Source organism: Vulpes vulpes, chromosome 6 (genome assembly GCF_048418805.1).
Source record: "Vulpes vulpes isolate BD-2025 chromosome 6, VulVul3, whole genome shotgun sequence".
NCBI lineage: Eukaryota > Metazoa > Chordata > Mammalia > Carnivora > Canidae > Vulpes > Vulpes vulpes.
Genome location: NC_132785.1, coordinates 82954525 through 82980835, shown reverse-complemented (window position 1 = coordinate 82980835; position 26311 = coordinate 82954525). Strand labels below are relative to the sequence as shown.

Sequence of the window (26311 nt, the reverse complement as noted above, 5' to 3'; positions counted from 1 at the left end):
GTACATGTATCTGTAAATTATTTGAAAACAATTTTAATTGCTGAAACTACTGTGATTAGACTTGAATTTAGTTTATCCCCCTTCTGTTTAATACAGCAGCATATAATGTGACCCAGAGGGTGCTTTATAAAATTTAATGTGTTTAAGGAATCTCTAATGATGTTAATTAAGTTTGATCTTGCCTCTAGGATAGGACGGTCCTGTAAAAAATTATTTTTTAAATTAACCTGTGTGACATTCAATTTTTCTCCATATTAGGTAGCATCCTCAAAGTTAAGGAAAAAAGTAATTACTTTTAACCATATTAATTTTTAGAGGGAAGCGCTGGCTTTACATAAGGTATTAATGGTTTTACGCAATATACCAAATTATCAACTATATTTTTTGATTTTTTGTATGCTATTGGCACTCAAGTTATAATGAATTAATTCAATTATAGACAATCTATCGTATGACTAAAATATGCAAAATGCTCTGAACAACAAGAAGGGTAAAGAAAATGAGTGGGTAATGCCGTCAAGGTAAATTCCATGAGGGTGGGATAATGTCATTTTCATTTTATTGAGTTAGATCATGGCACATAGATTATATATAGAAGATGGTTGTTAAATGTTGTACGTATTAAATAGAAGAATGATTCCATAATGAATATAATGGAGAATAGATCTAAGGAAAATGTACAATAGGGACATATGACTATAATAATGCCTTAGAAAAATTCAGAGTGATGTGTCAGTTCCCAGGAGAAAGTAATCATATTAGATTAAGATTGGGAGAGGGGAAGAATCCTAGGAAGGCTGCATCTCATAGGGATTCTTGAGATGGCATTGGAGGATAGAATAGAATTTTAACATCAAAAAATGGGTTTAGGAGTACTCCAGACAAAGAGAAATCACATGAAACAAGGGACAGAGATAGTAACACATGGCAGGTGTTAGGTGATAAGTGACTACTCTGGATCAATTATAATGTGAGATTATGGACTGAAAAATATGGGAAGATTGGACTTTAACATGCTCTGTTAGAATTAGAAAAAAGGAATAATTTATATTCTCTAATCTGTGGGATTACCAAAATGCTCTACAATAAAGTAAAAAAATCTCCTCAAACAAATTGATAGTGAAAACTATAACATTGCTTTAGGTAAATTGTGCCAGATTTTAAGAGGCAGGATTATCAAATCGGTACCTTAAATTAACCCCAGATTTTTTTAAAGATTTTATTTATTTACTCATGAGACACACACACACACACAGAGAGAGAGAGAGAAAGAGAGAGAGAGAGAGGCAGATACACAGGCAGAGGGAGAAGCAGGCTCCATGCAGGGAGCCTGATGCCGGACTCGATCCAGGGACTCAATCCAGGGACTTGATTCAGGGACTCGATCCAGGGACTTGATGCAGGGACTTGATCCAGGGACTCCAGGATCACACCCTGGGCCAAAGGCAGACACTAAACCTCTGAGGCACCCAGGGATCCCCTAACCCCAGATTTGATTCAGAAATAGAAGACATGACTTTGGTAATCCTTTCAGTAAACACATTGTAAACTCTCTTGTCTTAATTAGATTTTCTTTTTGTGAATAGAATAAATTTAGATATTTTTACATCCTCTTAAAGTTATTTCACTAATCTGTTTTCTAATTGAGCCACCAAGATACTTGGGTAATAAAGTTTTAATGATAAGAAATCATATTTATAGTATACATCTAAATCTTGGTCCCTAATATATATTTCTACTTTTCATATGTCATTTTAAAAATTATTTCTTGACTGTACTTTTATAGGAAGTATTGAAGAATTTTTCCTGAACACTTGCGTTTCCTATCTATGGCAATACTGTCATATGGCCATTTGAAGTTGTAAAAGACAATTGGATTGAAAGGAAGCAGATGTTCATTGCTCATGATGAACTCATGTGATGCTACTACCAAAGTATACATCTTCCATATCAATAAGATATTTTTTCATTTCTGCGAATTTCTTATGTATGTTATTCACTGCAGGAAGTATAATGTTTGGGGGGAATATTGTGATAAGATTTAAGTGTCATACCAAAGGAATAGTTTTGAGAAATTAACTCAGGAGATTTAAACAGCTGCTTATTTCCTTTTTTTATTATTTCTAGGAAGTGAAACTTTTAAACTAGATTTTCTGAGGTGGTTTACAGATAGTTCATATACTAGGAAAAAGATAATAAGGTGCAGGAATCCAGGGAGAAGAAAATCTTTGTGTTTAAAGGTATATTTGAGAATATGTTTAAAATAATCTCTAGTGAAATATCGCCTTCACATCTTAATGAACTTAGTTAAGAGAAATTTTAATGTAATAGTAAATTTATACTCATCATTCTTCTCAGAACTTACTGGAATGTGAATCAGTTCCTAGAAACCATAGGACATTTATTTGGAGTCAATGTCTGCTTTTTATGATTCTTTTAAAATGAGAGGATATTCAGGGTCTTCTTAGTATCATCTCCTGTGGCCTTGCATGTGGTCTTGCACATCATTACACAAAGCTGAAATAATGTAGTAATCATAGAAATATTTATTTAAAGGCAGGACTAAGAATTTTATTTATGCTTGATTAACCAATCAAAGTTCCTTCCTCTGACCTTATCCTAGTAGAGGTAATAGTTAAGAAATGATAATCTCTTAGATTTACATTAACATTTACAGGTAACATTATATTTTGAAATATATAATGTAATAATAAATAACAATAAAAAGTAAAAGAAAGCATAATTATGTTAATGTTATCATATTGCAAGTAGCATAATTAATTTATTTGAATTTCTCAATTAGGAAAAGTGTCATTAAATCTCTTAATCTCAATGTGTCTCTGTTTTTTTCAGCTGTAAATAAGCTTTAGTAATAACTCTGTTTTGTCTGAGCTGACATTGCTAGTGTGAAAATTGGACTCTAACCCAGGACTTCTGAATCCAAAATGATGATCCTATCTCTTTAGTAAAATGTCCGTTGTCCCAGAAAACAACCATACAAAGTGTATTGACTTTAAACCTTCACTTTTGTTCTATTTTCTCATGTATTTGAGCTAATTGCATGATGGAAAATTTTGAAATTTGAAAATTAAAATGTTCAGTCAAGAATTTAGACATTTTTGTCTCTTGATAACCACCAGCTATGCAGAAACCCAGAACCAAGAGATAACCTGAACTAACAATTTAGAGAGCATATGGTCCCATATCCTCATTTTAGGGAGGAAAATACTGGATTGATAGTTCTTTTTATAAAGACACAGCAGGGCTCTCCATGAACTCCATAAAAACTAGAAATAATATTATAATAATGGAAGTTTTGGAGGAAATGATTTTGTCTTTTTGAGCTTTTCATTTAAATAGTCCTTTTTAGGGATGCCTGGGTCACTCAGGGGTTGAGTGTCTGCCTTTGGCTCAGGTCATAATCCCAGGGTCCTGGGAGCAAGTCCTGCATCAGGTGCCCTGCATGGAGCCTGCTTCCTTTCTGCCTATATCTCTGCCTTTCTCTCTGTGTCTCTCATGAATAAATAAATAAAATCTTAAAAAAATAGTCCTTTTTATATTTGGAGAAAGGAAGAATTTTATCATATTCTTAAGTAAATAAAAAGCAATCCAGATATTTTGTGAAAAGGAGGTATATGCAAAAGGCCAAAAGAGCCTTAGGACCAAAGAAAAAGGCAGACAAGTCCAGCTTCATAAGAAATGGTACATTAAGGGGGCTTACAGGCAGAAATTTGTCTTCAGTGGCCTCAAGATGAGTAGATCTCAGCAACTCCATCTCCCATAAAACCTGCTTTTATAGTCCTAAAAGCTTGGGAGTACATGCTGAGGTACTACCAAGAGAAGAATGTTGTCACTACCGATGTCAGACAAATTCTTGTTTGTGTTCTCTTCCAGGATTTTTATGGTTTCAGATCTTTAATCCATTTTGAGTTTACTTTTGTGCATGGTGTAAGAAAGTAGTCCAATTTCATTCTTTTGCATGTAATTGTCCTGGTTTCCCAGCACCATTTGTTGAAAAGACTATCTTTTTTCTTGTGTGTTTTTCCCTCTGTTAATTAATCTATGACTATAGATTAGTCATGTGATTATATACATGTGAGTTTATTTCTAGAGTCTTTATCTTGTTCCATTGATCTTATGTCCATTTTTGTGCCAGTATCAGTGTTTTGATTATTATAGTTTTGTAGTATATCTTGAAATCTGGAATTGTGATACCTCCAGGTTTTAGTTCTCTCTCAGGATTGCCTCAACTATTCAGGTTCTTTTGTGATCCCATACAAATTTTAGGATTAATTGTTCTAGTTTTGCAAAGAGTGTTATTGGTATTCTGATAGGGATTGCACTGCATCCTATATATTGCTTTGGGTAACATGGACATCTGACAATATTAATTCTTTGAATCCATGAGCACGGTATATCTTTCCATTTGTGTCATTTTCAATTTCTTTCATCAATGTTTTGCAGTACAGATCTCTCAACTCTTTGGTTAAGTTTATTTCTGGGTGTTTTATTCTTTTTGGTACAGTTGTGAATGGTGGTGTTTTTTAGATTTTTGTTTTGTGACTTCATTGTTAGTGCATAGTAACACTACTGATTTCTAGGTATTAATTTTGTATCCTGTCACTTTACTAAATTCACTTATGCTAGTAGTTTTTTTGGTAGAATCTTTAGGATTTTTGATATATAGTATTCTGTTGTCTGCAAATAGTGACAGTTTAACTTCTTCTTTACCAATATGGATGCTTCTTTTTTTTTTTTTTTTTATCTGTTGTGCCTAGGACTTCTAGTATTATGTTAAATAAAAATAGCAAGTGTGAATGTCCTTGTTTTCTTTCTGACCTTAGAGGGAATGCTCTCAGTTTTTCACCATTGAGAATGATGTTGGCTATGGGTTTTTCATAATAATGCCTTTATTATTGTTGAGAGTTTCTATCATGAATGGACGTTGAATCTTGCCAGATACTTTTCTGCATCTATTGAAATAATCATATGATTTTTATTCATTTTGTTAATGTCATATATGACATTGATTGATTTGCAAATATTGAACCATCCCTGCATCCCAGGAAGAAGTCCTTCCTGATCATGGTGAATGATTTTTTTTTTAATGTGTTGCTATATGTGGTTTGCTAACATTTTTAAGGCTTTTTGCATCTATATTCATCAAGGATATTGGCCTGTAGTTTGTTTTTTTTTTTCTTTGTGCTGTCTTTGTCTGGTTTTGGTATCAGGGTAATGGTTGCCTTGTAGAATGTATTTGGAAGCTTTCCTAAGTGGAAGAAAATTTTAAAGTGACTCTTCCATGCTGTCATTTTGTAGCCCCTCTCTATATTGTTTCTTAGATTTTAAAAGATATACAAAATCAATAATTTTTGGTTTTAATGAATCTATACTTCTCACCAAATATCAGAATCAGAATGTATATTTCACACGTGGTTGAGAACTAGAAGAAAGAGATTTTAAACTAACATGGTAGGTTTCTTGCCTTTAATTTAGTCAATGGTCTCAAAGAGGATTCCCAAGTTCCCAAGATGATATACTGCCAGATTCAATAAAATAACACCAAACATTACTCAGGTTAAATAACCCATTCTTAGAAATAAAAAAAGAAACAACAGGTGACTTGTTTTTCATATAGTCAGAAAGAAGGTTTCATAGCCCTGTAGGAAATGGCCAGTGGAAGGTTTCCCTCCAGCTAGTTATGGATAGCAGATAGTTAAGAAAATTAAGGTGCAGTGTTCTTCTTTTGGCAGATTTTGTGAAATACAAAGTACTAGACTCTGGACTTTAAAATACAGATCATAAGTAAGAGATTTATGAAAATATGAATATAAACCATAATTTTATGTGTATTCTTGATCTGCCTACTCACATATTTATCTAGAAAATGTGAATATTAAGCAAAAAATAGGAAAGAAAATAACCTCTTTAGATTTCAACTTCAATCTAGGATTCTGTTTCTACTTATTTATATGAGATAACAGATTTGCAATCAAATTAAATTAAATTATTAAATTATAGGCTTGCAATCAATGAAGTAAAGAGCTGGCCTTAAGTAACATGGGAAGATTGGATTATTTCCTTTAAGTTTGTATTCTTAAATGCTCTTACCTCAGAGATAATACATATAAGCAGGAAAACTTAGAAGAAAAACTCTTCCTTCCTCTTTTCTCACTAGCCATTGCAGTAATGAAAGGATCAGGTTTAGGAGATATGGGAAGAGAAAAGGCAAGAAAGTACTCATAGGTCTTATTAACTTAGTTGTACTAAAAATATAGGCTATGAATGAAAGTTTGAAATATTTTTATTTTTTAAAATACTATTTACATTTCAATAAAGGCTATTTCTGGGATGCTGAATTTAGAAATCAGACTAAGATTAACATAAACCAAGAGTAGAGAAAAATAATTCTCTAAACAGACTTTTCTGAGGACTAGCATTCTTACCTGAAATCAGCTATGCACTGTGTAATTTTATAGGTTTTTTTGTAGTTGAAAATGTACCATTTTTCAATTAAATTATCAATTTTTTAAAAAGGTCTTATTTTTTTATTCATGAGACACACACACACAGAGAGAGAGGCAGAGACACTGGCAGAGGGAGAGGCAGGCTCCATGCAGGGAGCCAGTCTGATGTGGGACTCGATCCCGGGACTCCAGGATCAGGCCCTGAGCTGAAGGCAGGCACTAAACTGCTGAGCCACCCAGGCATCCCAAAATTGTCAATTTTTAATTCATTCTGAAATTACTGAAAAATTTCAATTTTGTTCTATTTGTTTCATTAAGGTTTGAGAATCATTTTATTTTTTAAAAGAGAGAAATGGTGATTTCAATAAATGACATTGATAGGAGTAATGGCAAAGACAGAGACTGAAACCATAGTACTAAGTATTTCCTGAAGGCACATGCTGGTTCAGTTATGAGAAGTTGTATATAATTTAAAACAAATTCATATTCATGGCCAAATTAAAGAAGAAAATTCAATTTAACTTTTAAAATTCCTTAAGCAGAAACAGGTCCAGCTTTCAGGCCAGTGCTCTAGCTAGTTGTTATTTCACAGCAGGAATTCTTCCTCTCCCTTTCTTCCTTCCTCCTTCTTGTCCCTTTCCTTACACATGTATTGAATACCGACTGTGTGGGTGGCACTGTTTGGTGCAGAGGCTAGGAAAAGATAAATAGCCTCTGTCTTTAAGGGATTTGCAATTAATAGTTAAACAGCCTTGAAATTTTAACTTAGTTTGAAGAAACTAAATGCAAAGAGATTTAAAAGGAGAAAAGTCTTTAGGGATAGCCAATTCACGTGTAGTTATTAAGATTCTCATAAACAAGATCTACAACTGTGTTCTTTGTCTAATGTACTGAAGACTGACTTTACAATCTATTAGCTTGTCGAGGAGAGCTATGAAGTTGCGAAATGAAACAAATAGCCTTGTTTTTTCCTGAATTAGAGACAGAGACTGGGATTGGAAGACCACAGAGGATGGATCTTTGAAACTGTCTCTCCAATGTGGCATTAACCATTCTCCTTTTTTTTCTGACCTAAAAATACAGCTAGAGTATAAAATAATAAAAACATTTTTATAGTTGCCCTGTATCATATAATCCAATAATTTCAGCAAGATATTTGAAGAATTTTTTTGTCTTGTGGATATTTATCTTTTCCAAGTCTAAAGAGTTTAGCAAATAGCAACATAATGAGCAGTGCAAAAACAACTCTTAGGTGACCAGTTTGCAATCAAAGCATGCTCTATGAATCCCTGTTATTATTCCCCCTTGTTTGCTTTATTATTTTCTGTCTTATTTTGTCTAAAGCATTCTCTTACTTGATACTGCATCTTTTCAATAGCTCCTTTCTGTAAAATCAACTGCCAATGCTAATTGCAGAGGCTTAGTACATATGCACTGAGTGGAGACCTCAGAGATAACATCTTTATCTTAAGTTTTATAGAGCCCAAGACTGCTCTTATCTTTTAATTCTCTCTGTAGCAGCTGCACTTATCTTTCATGAACAGATTTGAAATGTGATGAAAATGCTAACAAATTTGCCAATACATAACCTTTTCTTTCCAGTATCATTAAGGATTAGGGTGAATGACTCATTTTCTAGTATTATCCATATGCAATTGTGGTCATTACTGACCCCTTAATTATTGCTATTAGATTCCATAGCATTTTAAGCACTTTGCAACTTTCCTATTATTTGGAAACGAAATATTTTCAAAGATGCCAATATTACTGCTCTGATATTCAAGCATATTTCTTCAACAGCTAAATTTTGCCTCATTCTACTCATAGAAATAAATAATATTAATGAATAAAATCTCAAATGAGGGATGCCTGGGTGGCTCGGTGGTTTTGTGCCAGCCTTTGGCCCAGGGCGTGATCCTGGAGTCCCGGGATCCAGTCCCACGTCGGGCTCCCTTCACGGAGCCTGCTTCTCCCTCTGCCTGTGTCTCTGCCTCTCTCTTTCATGAATAAATTAAATATTTTTAAAAAATCTCAAATTATCTCTTCACTCCTATTTTCCCCACAAAATACTCACTTTTAATTAATGATAAATAATATAAAGAAATACACATTTTAAAAATTAAATGCCTAGAAGTCAAAATCCACTTTAGAGGCAGACAAAATTATTGATACTGCTATTTAGTTCTTACTAACTTTTCTATAATTTCTATTGGTATGCCTGGCTGAAAATCACTACTTTTTATTCACTTGGATACAGGCAATAATAATAATGATAATGGCTAACCTTTATTTTGTACCTATGATGTGGGAGCCATTATACTGCCTGACTCGGAATATTTTATTAATTCACACAGTAATCATAATATCTTCATTTTATAGCTGTGGTTAAGTATTTTGCCCCAATTTGCATAGGCAGAAACTGACACAACTAGGATTTGAACCCTTGTCTTTGTGAGTGATGCCAAAACCAGCTGCAACCTCCTCCACACACACATTCAATCACTGTAGTATAATTTGTCCTTCATTTACCTTGCTCTCCAGGTGCCTCTGAGGATGAATGCAAATTGATTTATTGGGGACTTTTCAGAGCCATATTTTGCATGATAATGATTTTCTTTTTATCCCTCAAATTGTCACTTTATTTTCTACCCATAAGGTCTAATGCATTTTTATGTTGTTGTTTTTTTTTTTTTTTTTTTTTTTTCTGAGAACACAGTTGCTTATCTCTGTATTTCCTGTGCATAGCACAGTTTCTGGCAAATGGAAGAATCTAAGTAAATGTTTACTTATTTTCTTATAGATTCATATGTAATTTTTATTTAAAATCAAACTGTGCATACAATTTTGCTAATAATTATCATCAAATAAGTTTAGAACATCAATCCGAACATCAGCCCAAGTCAATAAGATCAGTTCAGATACATCATGTTTAATAGATCCATGGTATTCCTTGATATGCCTGTACCATAATTAATTCACCCAATCCACCATTTTTGAAATTTTAGGTAGTTTCCAATTTTTAGCATTTGTTATCAGTGTTGAGAGTTATGTCTCTATACTTAGTTCTTTATATATAGCTATGCCCAATTTTTTAAAAAAAAGGCATTTATTAGGTCAAAGGGTGTGTACATTTCAAGTTCTGGTCGACACTGATAAAATTTATGTTCCCCGCAGAGCGAGATGAGGTAGAAACAAACAAACATCGCTAGATAAAACATAGATTTTATTTACTGCAACAACAGATTTGCTACAATATTCTGAGCAAGCCACCTAACCTATCTATGAATTTATTGATAACATCCTGGATGGAGATTTAATGCCTGTTATAATTTACAATTCGTACGTATTCACAGAACATGTAAGAAAAAACTCAAAACTCAAAAATGAGAAAACAAAACATCCATTTAAAAAGTGGGCACAATATTTGAATAGGTCTTCACCAAAGAAGATATAAGGATGGCAAATGCATTTGAAAAGATGCTTAACATAATTTGTCATTAGGGAAATGAAAATTAAAATCATAGTTAGGTACCATTACACACATATTAGAATGATTAAAATAAAATAAGACAGAATAAAATAACAAAACCCGACAAACCTGGTGAGGATGTGGAACCATTGTAACTCTCATTCTTTGCTGATGGGAATGCAAAATGGTACAACTACTTTGAAAAACTATTGAGCAGTTTGTTATAAAGTTAAATATACCATATGATCCAGCAATTCTACCCCTGGGTGTTTACTCAAAGGAAACAAATGTTTGTGTGTACATAAAAACCTATAGTGAATATTTACAGCAGCTTTATTCATGATTGCTCAACATTGGGAACAACTGATATCCTTCACCATGTGAATGGATAAACCAACCATGGTATATCCATTCAATAAAATAATACTCTGCCATAAAAAGAAATGAACTGTTGATACAAACCAATAACATGTATCTCTGAGATAGCTGAATAAATATAGACAGAACTGAGAAAATAATGTGCTTATATGAAAGAGATATGAATATTTGATTTCTGTGAAGCTATAGTATTTATCCATTTGTATTAAATCTATTTATTATTTTGTTTATTCTTTAGCTCATTCATGATCTCAGTAAATTATTAGTGAGTTCCTAAAAATAGGCCTGATAGCATTCCAGAACTGAAGGATAAAGATGAAAATACCTACCCTTGAAGAAGTTGTAATGTAGCTGGGGAGAGTTATTTTTCACTACTTAAAAACAAAAACATAAGCTATATAGTCAAACAAGCAGTTGTGAAATATATGTTCAAAGTGCCAGTGGGTGCAGAGGTGAGGGTGCTACTAACTGCTTGGTAGACTGTGAAATCATATGTTATATTTGATGCAGGATGAGCCTATGTTTGTTAAAGATTGATATGCATTTTCTAAAAAGAATTTGGGATGGTGTCACTGCATCTATCTAGAACTGAGTGATATGTCCTCACTATATATTTGAATGAAATAAATTACCAACTCCAAAGGCTATTTGGGAATAAATAGATTTTCTTTCTCTTGGATAGATGGTTTCGATATATGCTCCTAAATTGGGATAACGCATACATCAATAATATAATATAATATAATATAATATAATATAATATAATAATATAATATAATATAATATATAATCTGAATCATGAGTATAATATAATTTATTTGAGATGTTATTTATTTTAAGGCACATTTTACTTTATAAAAAATTTTTCAGTTAAAACATGGATGTATTCTCATCAGGAATCTGGCAATATGTTATAATTTTGTAAAATCTCATGTTTTTCAAATTCTATATTTCTCCAGAGAACATGAATCATGAGTAAGACCATGTTCTTTTGATTTTAATAGCATCACAGAACTTTTCCACAGGCAATTTGACATTTAATTATGTTAGTAATGGAATTTACAGAGGATAAAGATATATTAAATTATATTGTCATTATTTGAAAAATATTATTTCTGCATTTATCCCTGAGGTCATCCTTCCATTCCCCATTTTCCCCTCTTCCCCCTTCCCAGATATTATGTTTTCTCTCTCAGAATTGAAGAATTCCCTAGTATCATTGTATATTTTTTCTATATGTAGCATTATATCATCTACAAATAGTGAAACTTTGCTTCTTCCTTACCAATCTGGATGATTTTTATATCTCTTTATTGTCTGATTGCTGTGGCTAGAAGTTTCACTACTAAGTTGAATAAAAGTAGTGTCATTGGACATCCTTGTCATGTTCTTCATCTTAGAGGAAAAGTTCTCAGGTTTTCACCATTGAGAATGCTGTTTGCTGTGGGTTTTTCACTTATGGCACATATTATGTGGAGGTATATTCTCTCTAAACGTACTTTGTTGAGAGTTTTTATCATGAAAAGATGTTGTACTTTGTCAAATGGCTTTTCTGCATCAGTTGAGATAGTCATGTAGTTCTTAACTTTGTCTTATTAATGTGGTGTGTCATGTTGATTGATTTGTGAATATTGAACCACCTTTGCCTCCCAGGAATCTATCCTATTGATCATGGTGAATATATTTTTAATGTATTTTTTTTGTATTCAGTTTGCTTTTATCTTGCTAATGATTTTTGAATTCATGTTCTTTTTTTTCATTCAATCTGCTTTGTTTAATTAAACTTAATATACACAAATATGTCCACCCATTGCTCTAAATTTACACCACTCTATGCAAACATACAACAAAATAAGGCAAAAACTAGGGCATAAAGATCCTAAAACAAATATCTATAAAAACAACACAAAAAATGCTCTTGAAAAACTAGTCTATAGTGTTTCGCTCCAGTGAAGTACATCTTTTTAACCATATAATTGTACATAAAAGGTATATTCTTGCTGGCAAGCTTTCAATCTCCTTGCACCGCTCATCTGTTGTCTGAATAATTTCCTGTTTTTTTAAAAATTAATTTTTTATTGGTGTTCAATTTACCAACATACAGAATAACACCCAGTGCTCATCCCGTCAAGTGCCCCCCTCAGTGCCCATCACCCATTCACACCCACGCCCCGCCCTCCTCCGCTTCCACCACCCCTAGTTCGTTTCCCAGAGTTAGGAGTCTTTATGCCCTCTCTCCCTTTCTGATATTTCCCACACATTTCTCCTCCCTTCCCTTATATTCCCTTTCACTATTATTGATATTCCCCAAATGAATGAGAACATATTATGTCTGTCCGTCTCCGATTGACTTATTTCACTCAGCATAATACCCTCCAGTTCCATCCACGTTGAAGCAAATGGTGGGTATTTGTCGTTTCTAATGGCTGAGTAATATTCCATTGTATACATAAACCACATCTTCTTTATCCATTCATCTTTCGATGGACACTGAGGCTCCTTCCACAGTTTGGCTATTGTGGACATTGCTGCTAGAAACATCGGGGTGCAGGTGTCCCGGCGTTTCATTGCATCTGAGTCTTTGGGGTAAATCCCCAACAGTGCAATTGCTGGGTCATAGGGCAGGCCTATTTTTAACTCTTTGAGGAACCTCCACACAGTTTTCCAGAGTGGCTGCACCAGTTCACATTCCCACCAACAGTGTAAGAGGGTTCCCTTTTCTCTGCATCCTCTCCAACATTTGTGGTTTCCTGCCTTGTTAATTTTCCCCATTCTCACTGGTGTGAGGTGGTATCTCATTGTGGTTTTGATTTGTATTTCCCTGATGGCAAGTGATGCAGAGCATTTTCTCATGTGCATGTTGGCCATGTCTATGTCTTCCTCTGTGAGATTTCTCTTCATGTCTTTTGCCCATTTCATGATTGGATTGTTTGTTTCTTTGGTGTTGAGTTTAAGAAGTTCTTTAGATCTTGGAAACTAGCCCTTTATCTGATACGTCATTTGCAAATATCTTCTCCCATTCTGTAGGTTGTCTTTTAGTTTTTTTTGCCTGTATCCTTTGCTGTGCAAAAGATTCTTATCTTGATGAAGTCCCAATAGTTCATTTTTGCTTTTGTTTCTTTGCCTTCGTGGATATATCTTGCAAGAAGTTACTGTGGCTGAGTTCAAAAAGGGTGTTGCCTGTGTTCTCCTCTAGGATTTTGATGGAATCTTGTCCCACATTTAGATCTTTCATCCATTTTGAGTTTATCTTTGTGTATGGTGCAAGAGAGTGGTCGAGTTTCATTCTTCTGCATGTGGATGTCCAATTTTCCCAGCACCATTTATTGAAGAGACTGTCTTTCTTCCAATGGATAGTCTTTCCTCCTTTTTCGAATATTAGTTGACCATAAAGTTCAGGGTCCACTTCTGGGTTCTCTATTCTGTTCCATTGATCTATGTGATTTATGTGTCTGTTTTTGTGCCGGTACCACACTGTCTTGATGACCACAGCTTTGTAGTACAACCTGAAATCTGGCATTGTGATGCCCCCAGCTATGGTTTTCTTTTTTAAAATTCCCCTAGCTATTCGAGGTCTTTTCTGATTCCACACAAATCTTAAAATAATTTGTTCTAACTCTCTGAAGAAAGTCCATGGTATTTTGATAGGGATTGCATTAAACGTGTAAATTGCCCTGGGTAACATGGACATTTTCACAATATTAATTCTGCCAATCCATGAGCATGGAATATTTTTCCATCTCTTTGTGTCTTCCTCAATTTCTTTCAGAAGTGTTCTATAGTTTTTAGGGTATAGATCCTTTACCTCTTTGGTTAGGTTTATTCCCAGGTATCTTATGCTTTTGGGTGCAATTGTAAATGGGATTGACTCCTGAATTTTTCTTTCTTCAGCCTCATTGTTAGTGTATAGAAATGCCACTGATTTCTGGGCATTGATTTTGTATCCTGCCATGCTCCCAAATTGCTGTATGAGTTCTAGCCATCTTGGGGTGGAGGCTTTTGGGTTTTCTATGTAGAGTATCATGTCATCGGCGAAGAGGGAGAGTTTGACTTCTTTGCCAATTTGAATGCCTTTAATGTCTTTTTGTTGTCTGATTGCTGAGGCTAGGACTTCCAGTACTATGTTGAATAGCAGTGCTGAGAGTGGACATCCCTGTCTTGTTCCTGATCTTACGGGAAAGGCTCCCAGTGCTTCCCCATTGAGAATGATATTTGCTGTGGGCTTTTCGTAGATGACTTTTAAGATGTCGAGGAATGTTCCCTCTATCCCAACACTCTGAAGAATTTTGCTCAGGAATGGATGCTGTATTTTGACAAATGCTTTCTCTGCATCTAATGAGAGGATCATATGGTTCTTGGTTTTTCTCTTGCTGATATGATGAATCACATTGATGGCTTTAGGAGTGTTGAACCAGCCTTGTGTCCCAGGGATAAATCCTATTTGGTCAGGGTGAATAATTTTCTAAATGTACTGTTGGATCCTATTGGCTAGTATCTTGTTGAGAATTTTTGCATCCATGTTCATCAGGGATATTGGTCTGTAATTCTCCTTTTTGGTGGGGTCTTTGTCTGGTTTCGGAATTAAGGTGATGCTGGCCTCATAGAACGAATTTGGAAGTACTCCATCTCTTTCTATCTTTCCAAACAGCTTTAGTAGAATAGGTATGATTTCTTCTTTAAACGTTTGATAGAATTCCCCTGGGAAGCCATCTGGCCCTGGACTCTTGTGTCTTGGGAGGTTTTTGATGACTGCTTCAATTTCCTCCCTGGTTATTGGCCTGTTCAGGTTTTCATTTTCTTCCTGCTCCTGTTTGGTAGTTTGTGGCTTTCCAGGAATGCGTCCATTTCTTCTAGATTGCCTAATTTATTGGTGTACAGCTGTTCATAATATGTTTTTAAAATCATTTGTATTTCCTTGGTGTTGGTAGTGATCTCTCCTTTCTCATTCATGATTTTATTAATTTGAGTCTTCTCTCTCTTCTTTTTAATATGGTTGGCTAATGGTTTATCTATCTTATTAATTCTTTCAAAGAACCAACTCCTGGTTCTGTTGATCCGTTCCACAGTCCTTCTGGTCTTGATTTCGTTCAGTTCTACTCGAATCTTAATTAACTCTCTTCTGCTGGGTGTAGGATCTATTTGCTGTTTTCTCTCTAGCTCCTTTATGTGTAAGGTTAGCTTTAGTATTTGAGTTGTTTCCAGTTTTTGAATGGATGCTTGTATTGCGATGTATTTCCCCCTCAGGGCTGCTTTTGCTGCATCCCAAAGATTTTGAATGGCTGTATCTTCATTCTCATTAGTTTTCATGAATCTTTTTAATTCTTCCTTAATTTCCTGGTTGACCCTTTCATCTTTTAGCAGGATGGTCCTTAACCTCCACGTGTTTGAGGTCCTTCCAAACTTCTTGTTGTGATTTAGTTCTAATTTCAAGGCATTATCCTCTGAGAATATGCAGGGGACCATCCCAATCTTTTGGTATCAGTTCAGACCCGATTCGTGACCCAGTATGTGGTCTATTCTGGAGAAAGTTCCATGTGCACTTGAGAAGAATGTGTATTCAGTTGATTTTGGATGTAAAGTTCTATAGATATCTGTGAAATCCATCTGGTCTAGTGTATCATTTAAAGCTCTCGTTTCTTTGGAGATGTTGTGCTTAGAAGACCTATCTAGTATAGAGAGAGCTAGATTGAAGTCACCAAGTATTAGTGTATTATTATCTAAGTATCTCTTCACTTTGGTTATTAATTGAGTGATATATTTGGCAGCTCCCACATTCGGGCCATATATATTCAGGTATGTTAAGTCCTCTTGTTGGATAGATCCTTTAATTATGATATAGTGTCCTTCTTCATCTCTCACTACAGTCTTTGGGGTAAATTTTAGTTTATCTGATATAAGGATGGCTACCCCTGCTTTCTTTTGAGGACCATTTGAATGGTAAATGGTTCTCCAACCTTTTGTTTTCGGGCTGTAGGTGTCCTTCTGTCTAAAATGAGTCTCTGGTAGGTAGCAAATAGATGGGTCCTGCTTTTTTATCCAGTCTGAAACCCTGCGCCTTTTGATGGGGTCATTAAGCCTGTTCACGTTCAGAGTTACTATTGAAAGGTATGAGTTTAGTGTCATCATGATATCTCTTCAGTCCTTGTTTTTGTGGATTGTTCCACTGAACTTCTTCTTAAAGGGGAATTTTAAGAGTCCCCCTTAAAATTTCTTGCAGAGCTGGTTTGGAGGTCACATATTCTTTCAGTTCCTGCCGGTCTTGGAAGCTCTTTATCTCTCCTTCCATTTTGAATGAGAGCCTTGCTGGATAAAATATTCTTGGTTGCATGTTTTTCTCATTTAGGACCCTGAATATATTCTGCCAGCCCTTTCTGGCCTGCCAGGTCTCTGTGGAGAGGTCTGCTGTTACCCTAATACTCCTCCCCATAAAAGTCAGGAATTTCTTGTCTCTTGCTGCTTTAAGGATCTTCTCTTTATCTTTGGAATTTGCAAGCTTCAGTATTAAATGTTGAGGTGTTGAATGGTTTTTATTGATTTTAGGGGGGATCTCTCTATTTCCTGGATCTGAATGCCTGTTTCCCTTCCCCGATTCGGAAAGTTTTCAGCTAGGATTTGTTCAAATACATATTCTGGCCCTCTGGCCCTTTCAGCGCCCTCGGGAACCCCAATTAAATGTAAGTTTTTCTTCCTCAGGCTGTCATTTATTTCCCTTAATCTATCTTCATGGTCTTTTAATTGTTTGTCTCTTTTTTCCTCAGTTTCCCTCTTTGCCATCAACTTGTCTTCTTTGTCACTCACTCGTTCTTCCACCTCGTTAACCCTGGTCGTTAGGACTTCTAGTTTGGATTGCATCTCATTCAATTGATTTTTAATTTCTGCCTGATTGGATCTAAATTCTGCAGTCATGAAGTCTCTTGAGTCCTTTATGCTTTTTTCTAGAGCCACCAGTAGCTATATAATAGTGCTTCTGAATTGGCTTTCTGACATTGAATTGTAATCCAGATTTTGTAACTCTGTGGGAGAGAGGACTGTTTCTGATTCTTTCTTTTGAGGTGAGGTTTTCCTTCTAGTCATTTTGCTCATTGCAGAGTGGCCAAAAACAAGTTGTATTGGGAAAAGGAGAAAAAGAGAGTAGAGAAAGAAGGAAAGAAAAGAGAAAAAGAAAAAAGGAAAAAGGAAGAAAAAAAAGAATTAAAAGAGAAAGAAAAAAAAAAAAGAAAGGAAAAAAGGGGGTGGGGGAAGCAAACAGATCAAAAAGCAAAAACAAAAAACAAAAAACAGAACAAAAACCACGGGACAGTATCTTCTGATTTTGTATACTTTAAGTCCCTTGACTTCCCCTGGAACTGGTCCGTCTTGCTGGTCTTCTGGGGGAGGGGCCTGTCGTGCTAATTTTTAGGTATTAGCACTTGGGGGAGCTGCTCTGCCCCCTGCCTGGTGCAGGGCTCAGTGGGGGTTATTTACCCCGTGAGGCCCCAGGAGGAACAACTGCAGTGGTGGCAGCTCTGGAGCCCTGGAGTCAGCCCCCGCAGTAGCTCCGGGGCTCTCCTTCTGCAGGGCCTGGAGGCTCTAGGGCGGGGTCGCTGATCTGCTCAGCTCGGGGTTGGTGCGTCCTTGCTGTCCTGGGCCCTCCCGGCCTCTGCCGGGCCAGAGGGAGGCCGGATCCTGGGCTGTGTCCCGGCGCCCTGTGCTCCGGGGCCTGCGCTGTTGGATTCGCGGTCCCGCCCCGCAGCCCCCTCCGCAGAGCGGCCGCCCGAGCCCCCCCCCCCCCCCCCCCGAGCTGCTCCGGGTCCAGCCGTGAGCGCTGCAGCCCTTAGGGAGCTCGGCGCATCTCCCGGGGTGCAGGTGCCTGTTAGTGTCCCCGGGAGCCCGAGGGCATCCCCGCCCTCCTGAGTCCTGCTCCAACTCCCTGCAGCCCCTTTCCGCGGGGAAGGTTGGTGCAGCTCCTGCTCCTCCGGGACGGGGCTCTCCTGTCCTGGGGACACTCGCCCCGGCCTCAGCCCGGCTCCTCGCGGGGCCCCTCCCCCTCGGAGGCCTTTTGTTTCTTTATTTCTTTTTCCCCGTCTTCCGACCTTGATAGAAGCACGAACTCTTCTCACTGTAGCATTCCAGCTGTTCCCTCTTTAAATCTCAGACCGAATTCATAGATTTTCAAGATGGTTTGAAGGTTATCCAGGTAATTTGGTGGGGACAGGTGACTTGGGGGCCCTACTCTTCTGCCATCTTGCCTCTCCTACTCTGATTTTCACATTTATGTTCATCAGAGATATTGGTCTGTATTTTTTGATAGTATATCTGGTTTTGGTATGAAGGGAATATTGCCTGAAAGAATGAATTTAGTAGCTTTCCTTCCTCTTTAATTTTTGGAGTAGTTTCAGAAGAATAGGTATTTGCTTTAAATGTTTGGTAGAGGGGATCCCTGGGTGGCTCAGCGGTTTAGCACCTGCCTTCGGCCCAGGGCATGATCCTGGAGTCCCAGGATCCGGCTCCCTGCATGGAGCCTGCTTCTCCCTCTGCCTGTTTCTCTGTCTTTTCTCTCTCTCTTTCTCCCTCTCATGAATAAAGAAATAACATCTTTAAAAAAAAAAATAAATGTTTGGTAGTAGAATTCATCTGTGAGGTCATCTGATTCTAGACTTTAAGTTTTTATTTCTGATTCATTTTCATTACTAGTAGTTAGTCTGTTAAAATTTTCTGTTTCTTCCTGATTCAGTTTTGGATGGTTATGTTTCTAGGAATTTATCCATTTCTTTTAGGTTGTCCAGTTTGTTTACATACAGTTTTTTCATAGTAATCTCTTATAATTCTTTGTATTTCTGTGTATCAGTTGTTATTTCTCCTCCATTTCTGATCTTATTTATTCAGGTTCTCTGTCTTTATCTTTTATGAGTCTGGCTAAAGGTTTATCGATTTTGCCAATCTTTTCAAAGAACCAGCTCCTGGTATCATTAATCTATTTTTTCAAAGTCTCTATTTCATTTATTTGTGCTCTAATTTTTATTATTTTTTTCCTTCTACTGAATTTTGGGTTGTTATCTGTTCTTACTTTTCTAGCTCCTTTAAGTGTAAGGTTATGTTATTTTTTTGAGATTTTTCTTTCTTCTTGAGGTAAGCTTGAATTACTATAATCTTCACTCTTACAACAGCTTTGTTGCATCCCATAGATTTTGAAATATTGTGATTTCATTTTTATTTGTCTCCATGTATTTTTTGGTTTCCTTTTTGATTTTTTGGTTGACCCATTTTTTTTTTAGTAGCGTGTTATTTAACTTCTATATATTTGCATTATTTCCAGACTTTTTTTGGTGATTGAGTTCTAGTTTCATAGTGTCATGGTCAGAAAAAATGCATGGTATGACTTTAATATTTTTGAATTAATTGAGACTTGTTTTGTGGTCTAATATGTGGTCTCTTCTGCAGAATGTTCCATGTGCATTTGAAAAAAATGCATTCCACTGTTTTTGGATAAGATGTTCTGAATGTATCTGTTAGGTCCATCTGCTTCAACATATCACTTAAAGCTAATTGTTTCCTTGTTGATTTTCTGCCTGGGATGATGCATCCATTGCTGTAAGTAGGGTCGTAAAGTCCTCTATTAATATTGTGTAACTGTTCATTTTTTCCTATATGTCTGTTAATAGTTGTTTGATCTATTTAGGTTCTCCCGTGTTGGTTGCATAAATAATTACAGTTATTATATCCTCTTGTTGGATTGTTACCTTAATTATGATGTACTATCCATCTTTGTCTCTTATTACAGTCTTTGTTTTAAAGTCTATTTTGTCTGATTTAGTATTATTTCCCCAACTTTCTTTTTACTTCCATTTACATGGTAATTGTTTTTCCACTTTTTCACTTTCAATCTGCCTGTGTCCTTAGGTCTGAAATGAGTCTCCTATAGGCAGCATATAGTTGGGTCTTTCTTTTTTATCCATTCAGCCACTTTATGTCTTTTTATTGGAGCATTTAGTCCTTTTACATTTGATTTAATTATTGATAAGTAGATACTTATTGTCATTGTATTACTTGTTTTATGGTGGTTTTTGTAGTTCTACTCTGTTCTATTCTTTTTCTCTAGCTCTCTTCCCTTGTAGTTTGATAGCTATCTTTAGTGTTATGTTTGGATTCCTTTCTCTTTTTTGTGTCTGTACCTATTGTAAATTTTTGGATTGTTATTACCATTAGGTTCATATATAGTATCTTATGTGTATATAGAGGGTCTATAAGTATGAACCCATTATAAAAGCACTAAATTTTTACCCCATCACAATGTATGTTATTCTTTATGTCTTTTTATTTTGTGAATCCCTTGTCGATTTTTATAGATAAAATTGATTTTATTGCTTTATGCTTTAACCTTTGTACTGGTTTTATAAGTGATTAATCTACTACTTGTATCATATGTTTGCAATTACCTATGATAATTTTTCCTTTCCTAGTTTCCCTACTCCTGACCATGACCTTTTCTTTCCACTCAATGAATTCCCTTTAATGTTTCTTCCAAGGCTGGTTTAGTGATGACAAACTCATTTAGCGTGTGTTTGTGTGGGAAATTCCTTATCTCTTCTTCTGTTCTAAATGTTATGGAAGGAGTATTTTTGGTTGAAGGTTTTTTTCCTTTTAGTACCTTGAATATACCATGCCACTTTCTTCTGCATGCAGTTTCTGCTAAAAAACCTATTGATAGCTTTATGGAGTTTCCCTTGCATGTAACTGTTTTCCTACCCTTCCCTCCCCACCATTTCCTTTCCTTTTTCTTTTTTTTTTTTTTTTTTTTGGTGCTTTTAAAATTGTCTATCACTGTGTTTTTTTTTTTTTTCCCATTGTAATTATTATGTATCTGGGCATGGACTTCCTTGGATCAATTTTTTTTCTCTGTTCCTCCTGGATTTGGATGTCTGTTTGTTTTCTCAGATTAGCGATGTTTTCAGCTCTTATTTCTTCAAAGAATTTTTTCTGCTCCTTTCTCTCTCTCTTCTGGGATCCCTACAATGAAAATGTTATTAAGCTGGATGATGTCAAGTTCCCTTAATCTAGTCTCATTTTTTTTTTTATCATGTTTTTTTCTACTTGCTGTTCAGTTTGATAGCTTTCCATTACCCTGTCTTCCACAATGCTAATTTATTCCTTTGCCTCCTCTAATCTTCTATTGATTCCCTCTAGTGTTTTTCATTTCAGTTACTGGGTTCTTCATTTCTGATTGGATCTTTTTTATATTTTCTATCTCTTTGTTGAAAGTCTCATTGAGATCCTCCACTCTTTTCTCAGGTCCTTTATATTTATTACTTAGAATTCTTTACTAGGTATATTGCTTATCTCTGTTTCCTTTAGCTCTTTGGTTGTGGCTCCTGTCTTGACAGCCTGCAAGGTACTCCAGCAGGGATGGATGCCACTCCAAAGTGACCCTTGCCCTGAGGAGGGGGAAAGATAACTATACATACCAGTATATCCACAGCCCCACCAGTCAAACTTTATAGCTGTCACAGAGTATGCCCTGCCCAACAGTGTACCTGCAGTTCTGGCAGATGGCCTAGGGTAATGTGTCTGGTCTGATTGCCAGCCTGCCCGCCAACAAAAGCCTTTTAGAGTGTAACACAGGGAGAGCACTATACAGTTCAGTGTGACTGCAGTCCTGGCAGATAGGCTGTTGGCAGATATCTGGTATAATAACTAACATGTCCCAATTATAACCTGGAAGCAGCCCCAGAATGGTCACTTAACAGCACAGGGGCCAAACCCTTTGCAGTGTGCCCACAACAGGAAAAGTGAGATGTTACATCTGACTAGACTGAAGGCAAATGTGGCTCAGCCACAACAGTATAGGGCACACACAATCCACATAGGATATATTCCTAAAGTGCCTAGTTCTAGTGAACACAGGGCATTGTGCTACAGGGTATCATACCTCTTCTTCATAAGGCCGCTACTTTCAAAATCAGGAGATGTAGCTGACTACTCTAATACATAAAAACAAACACAGAGAGTCAGATAAAATGAGGAGACAGAGGAATATGTCCCACATGAGATAACAGGACAAAGCCACAGTCAATATTTTTTTCTTTGTTAAGGTTCTTTAAATTTTTGGCTACATTTAGTTCCATAGACTTCTCATCTGAATTTTAAAAATTCCTCATTAGTATCTACTGAACACAAATCTTCTTCTAGGCTTTTGAATGTGATTTTTTTTAATCTATTGATCAATTTGGTGAAAATCGACATCACGACAGTACTGATGATTCTGGTCCATGAACATGGTATATTTCTCCATTTATTTAGGTTTTCCTTAGTATCTCTTGGTAACATTTTATGGTTTTAATGCACATATTTTACACATTGTCAAATTTATCTCTAAGTATCTAATACCTTTATGCTATAAGTGGCACTATTTTTTAAATGGCCCATCTTTTTGTTTCAATTTATGAATATTCATTGCTAGTATATCAAATGCAATTAATTTTATGTGTTGCTCTTATTCTTGCAAACCTGATAAACTTACATACTAGCTCTAATACAAGTTGAAAATAATAGACATCTTTGATTTGTTTTGATCATAGAAGAAATTAAGTCTTTCATCATGATGTATTATGTTAACAGTAGGATTTTATAGATGTTCTTTATCAAATTGAAGTTTTCTTCTATTCTTGGTTTGTTCATATATAAGTTTGACTGGAGGATTTGGACTTTTTCTCATTTCACAATTCCATGTATTTTTCTGAAGCACCTGGAGATGGGGAAAAGCACATTCCCCTTAATTAGAGAAGGAAATAATAATAAAAAAGAACCTAAATAACTCTGAAGACAAACTTGGCTAAATGACAATTTTGATTAAGACACTGTACACTTACATTCACATATAATCTTTAAGGAGGAACATTCATTTTGGTAGTGCCTAAGACAGTGCTTTGCAAATAGTTGGCTATTAATAAGTACATTTCTTGGATAAAGTGAGAAATTCCATATACAGTGTCAAAGATTGAACTGGACAGAATTAAATAGGCAATCAAGGCTATTATAGTAAGGTAGAGAGATTGAACTCTTAATGAAAGGTAGGAGGATTTCTTAAGCATTAGAGTGAGCTAATGAGAAAGTACTGAAAGACTTTAAGGGGAGTGGCAGTCAATGTGATTAGGCCATTTGTCTTTGCTAATTGGTACTTATTAATTAAGACAGGGAAATAGGAATTGATGATCACACTTTCAAGGGATGACTTCCAAGTCCTTGAGAAAGATTTTCCTGGGAAGTAAAATGGGCAAGGGGCTGGAGAAGATTTACATTTTAAAGAGAAAAAAATTTACAGTTGAAAGATTTCTAAAGCACATGCTTTAAGAAAAGTGAAGTCAGGGGCCAGTAGTGTGAAAGAAACCTGTCTGAAATTTAGTCAAACCAAGGGTTACTTTAAGGCCTAAGGCCATCTTGGGAAACAGATTGCTGGTACTATTATCCAGAAGTCTACACATTTAAACTTTACTCTTTTTTACAAATGTAGATTTATACAAAACAAAAGAGGATGGAAAGATTAACATAAATCTATCATCATAATAGACAATAACTCAGAGGATGGGTGTATGGCATCTTTTTATATGAAAATGCATGTAATTTTACTTATTCTAAGGACCTGCAGCAATATTCTAAGAATACTGCAGCAAATGCAATATAATGGTTCTACTTAAGGCTCATTATTGAGATTTATGATGATTTGGTTTTATGATGATAATTTTTTAGATAGCTAAATGGTCTTTAATTTTTTTGTCCCTTCTATATATCTGACTTCAGTTGTTCAGAATAGTTAGCTTTACTATAAATGGATTTTAAAAGTTATGTATTTTTTTGCAGATTTAAAATGTATAAAATTATAAATCATGTTAATAAATCTCCATTTATGCCACATTTTGCTAAATTATTCTGTTGAAATTATGTATTCTGATAATAGCAACTTAAATTTTTGTCAGTTCCTTTAACACAGGGTAGTAAACCATATTACATGTTACTTTTAAGGGAAAACACATTATTTGAAATATTTGTATTAATTAGGTCAATTTAATAATTAAGAGATGTAGTTAATTATATGTAATCCTGATTATATACAACCTTCTTTGTATTATATCCAACTTGATAATTACTATGGAAATATCAAGTATGTTTTAAAAGGACAATATTGTTGGAGAAGAAACTGTCTTCTATTCAAATACAGTATTTGTGCTAATAATATTTAGAAGAATTCAGGGAGACCCAAGGTGGTGAAACCCACCCAAGCACCTGAATAAGTGAGACTTGCTCCCAAACTCTGCAAAAGACTGGAGAAAACTTTATTGAAGAGATTGGTGACAGGGTAAACATTCAGTATTTTCTGAACTGAAATTTCTGCAGGGGTTCATAGGCTTGGTTTAGAACTTTCACAAGGTAAAAGAAGCTGGTGTAATGAATTTAGGGATGAGGAAGTAATACAAGTAATATTTATTTCATAGTACTTTCTGATACACTTTGCCACAAATTGAAAAAGTAAATTGTACCTCTGAGCAGATCCAGCCTTGCCACTACCATGGCTCAGAGACCACAAAACACTTTTCTACCCACTGCCAACCACTTCTGACACAGAACATCCAGTAAAGTATACTGGTGCAGAAGGCCAAACTGGCCAAGTAAGCTGAGTAATACATTAACATAGCAGCCTGCATGAAGTCTGTAACTGAGCAAGGAGCTGTATTATCCAACAAGGAGAGGAATCATCTCTCTCTCAGTTGCTTCTAAAAATGTCATAGGAGCCTGTAGGTCATCTTGGAGGTTTATCTCAGGGAGTGAGCTAATGATGTGAAGTGCTGAGAGAAACAGCAGATGGCTTGAGAATACAGAAAGTGATCTCAGAGGTGTCTGCAATGGTGTACTGTCTCTTTGGGAAACTTGCTTCACAAGCACAGAGCAAAGTCTTCTGCTTGAAAATGTAAGAAGACTACTACTGATACTTGGCCAGGTTGCTGCTGGTGGGGACCAGAAAGAGACTATGAATCCATCATAAGAGGCATACCAAGAAGTTGTTTAAATCAGTAAAAGGAAATGAAACCAAAACATCCTATGGTGTTAGGTCTGGGCTGTCATTTCTCTGTGTTTTATTGTGCAATTCTGAACTTCCTGGACAAAGACTGATCTTTTGCAGACAGCTTCCTTTCCTGTTTAATTGAAATATAACTGGCATATAATATTGTGTAAATTTAAGGTTTGTAGCATAATAATTTAATATATGAATATATTGCAAATTGATTATCACAATAAATTTAGGTAACATCTCACATAGTTACATTTTTTCCCTTGTGATAAGAAATTTTAAGATTTATTCTCTTAGCACTTTCAAATATATGATGTTATTAATTATAGTCATTATATTGTACATTACACACCCAGAACTTACTTATCTGATGATTGGAAGTCTGTAGACTTGATCACCGGTACTCAATTCTCCCATGCCACCCCCTCAAACTCTGGCAATCACAAACCTGGCTCTATTTCTAGGAGCTTGGTTATTTTAGATTTCACATACAAATGAGATCATACAGTATTTTTCTTTCTTAAGATCTATCCGTGTTGTCACAAATGGCAAGATTTTTCTTTTTTTATGGGTGAATAGTATTCCTGTACGTGTGTATTTGTGTACGCATGTATACACTACATTTTCTTTATCCATATACGTATAGATAGACAATTAAACTGCTAAGGCAGCTTTTGAGGAAGCCATTGATAAACTCAATATATTAGTAGAGAGGCATACAAGGGCAACTTGCTAATAATGCAAAGACTGAGAAGCAGCTTGGCATGTGGACATAGGATCCTTAAGAAGACAAAGTGGGAGAGGAGGGGAAAATTAACCAGACTTCTAGCCTTAGTCTATCTGATTCTGAAATTTACACAGTGGACCATTTGTTATCCATATAAGAAAGTTTCTTGTTTACAATTTGTGACATGTATATGTCACTTCTATTTGAATTTCTATTTTTCCCCATATTGA

At 35.6% G+C, this 26311-nt stretch overlaps 1 pseudogene; it reads left to right on the top strand.

Annotated features, from left to right (window-relative positions):
* The first annotated feature begins 510 nt into the window (after positions 1-510).
* On the top strand, positions 511-25455 carry LOC112921321 (14-3-3 protein zeta/delta pseudogene; annotated as a pseudogene).
* Positions 25456-26311: the final 856 nt, after the last annotated feature.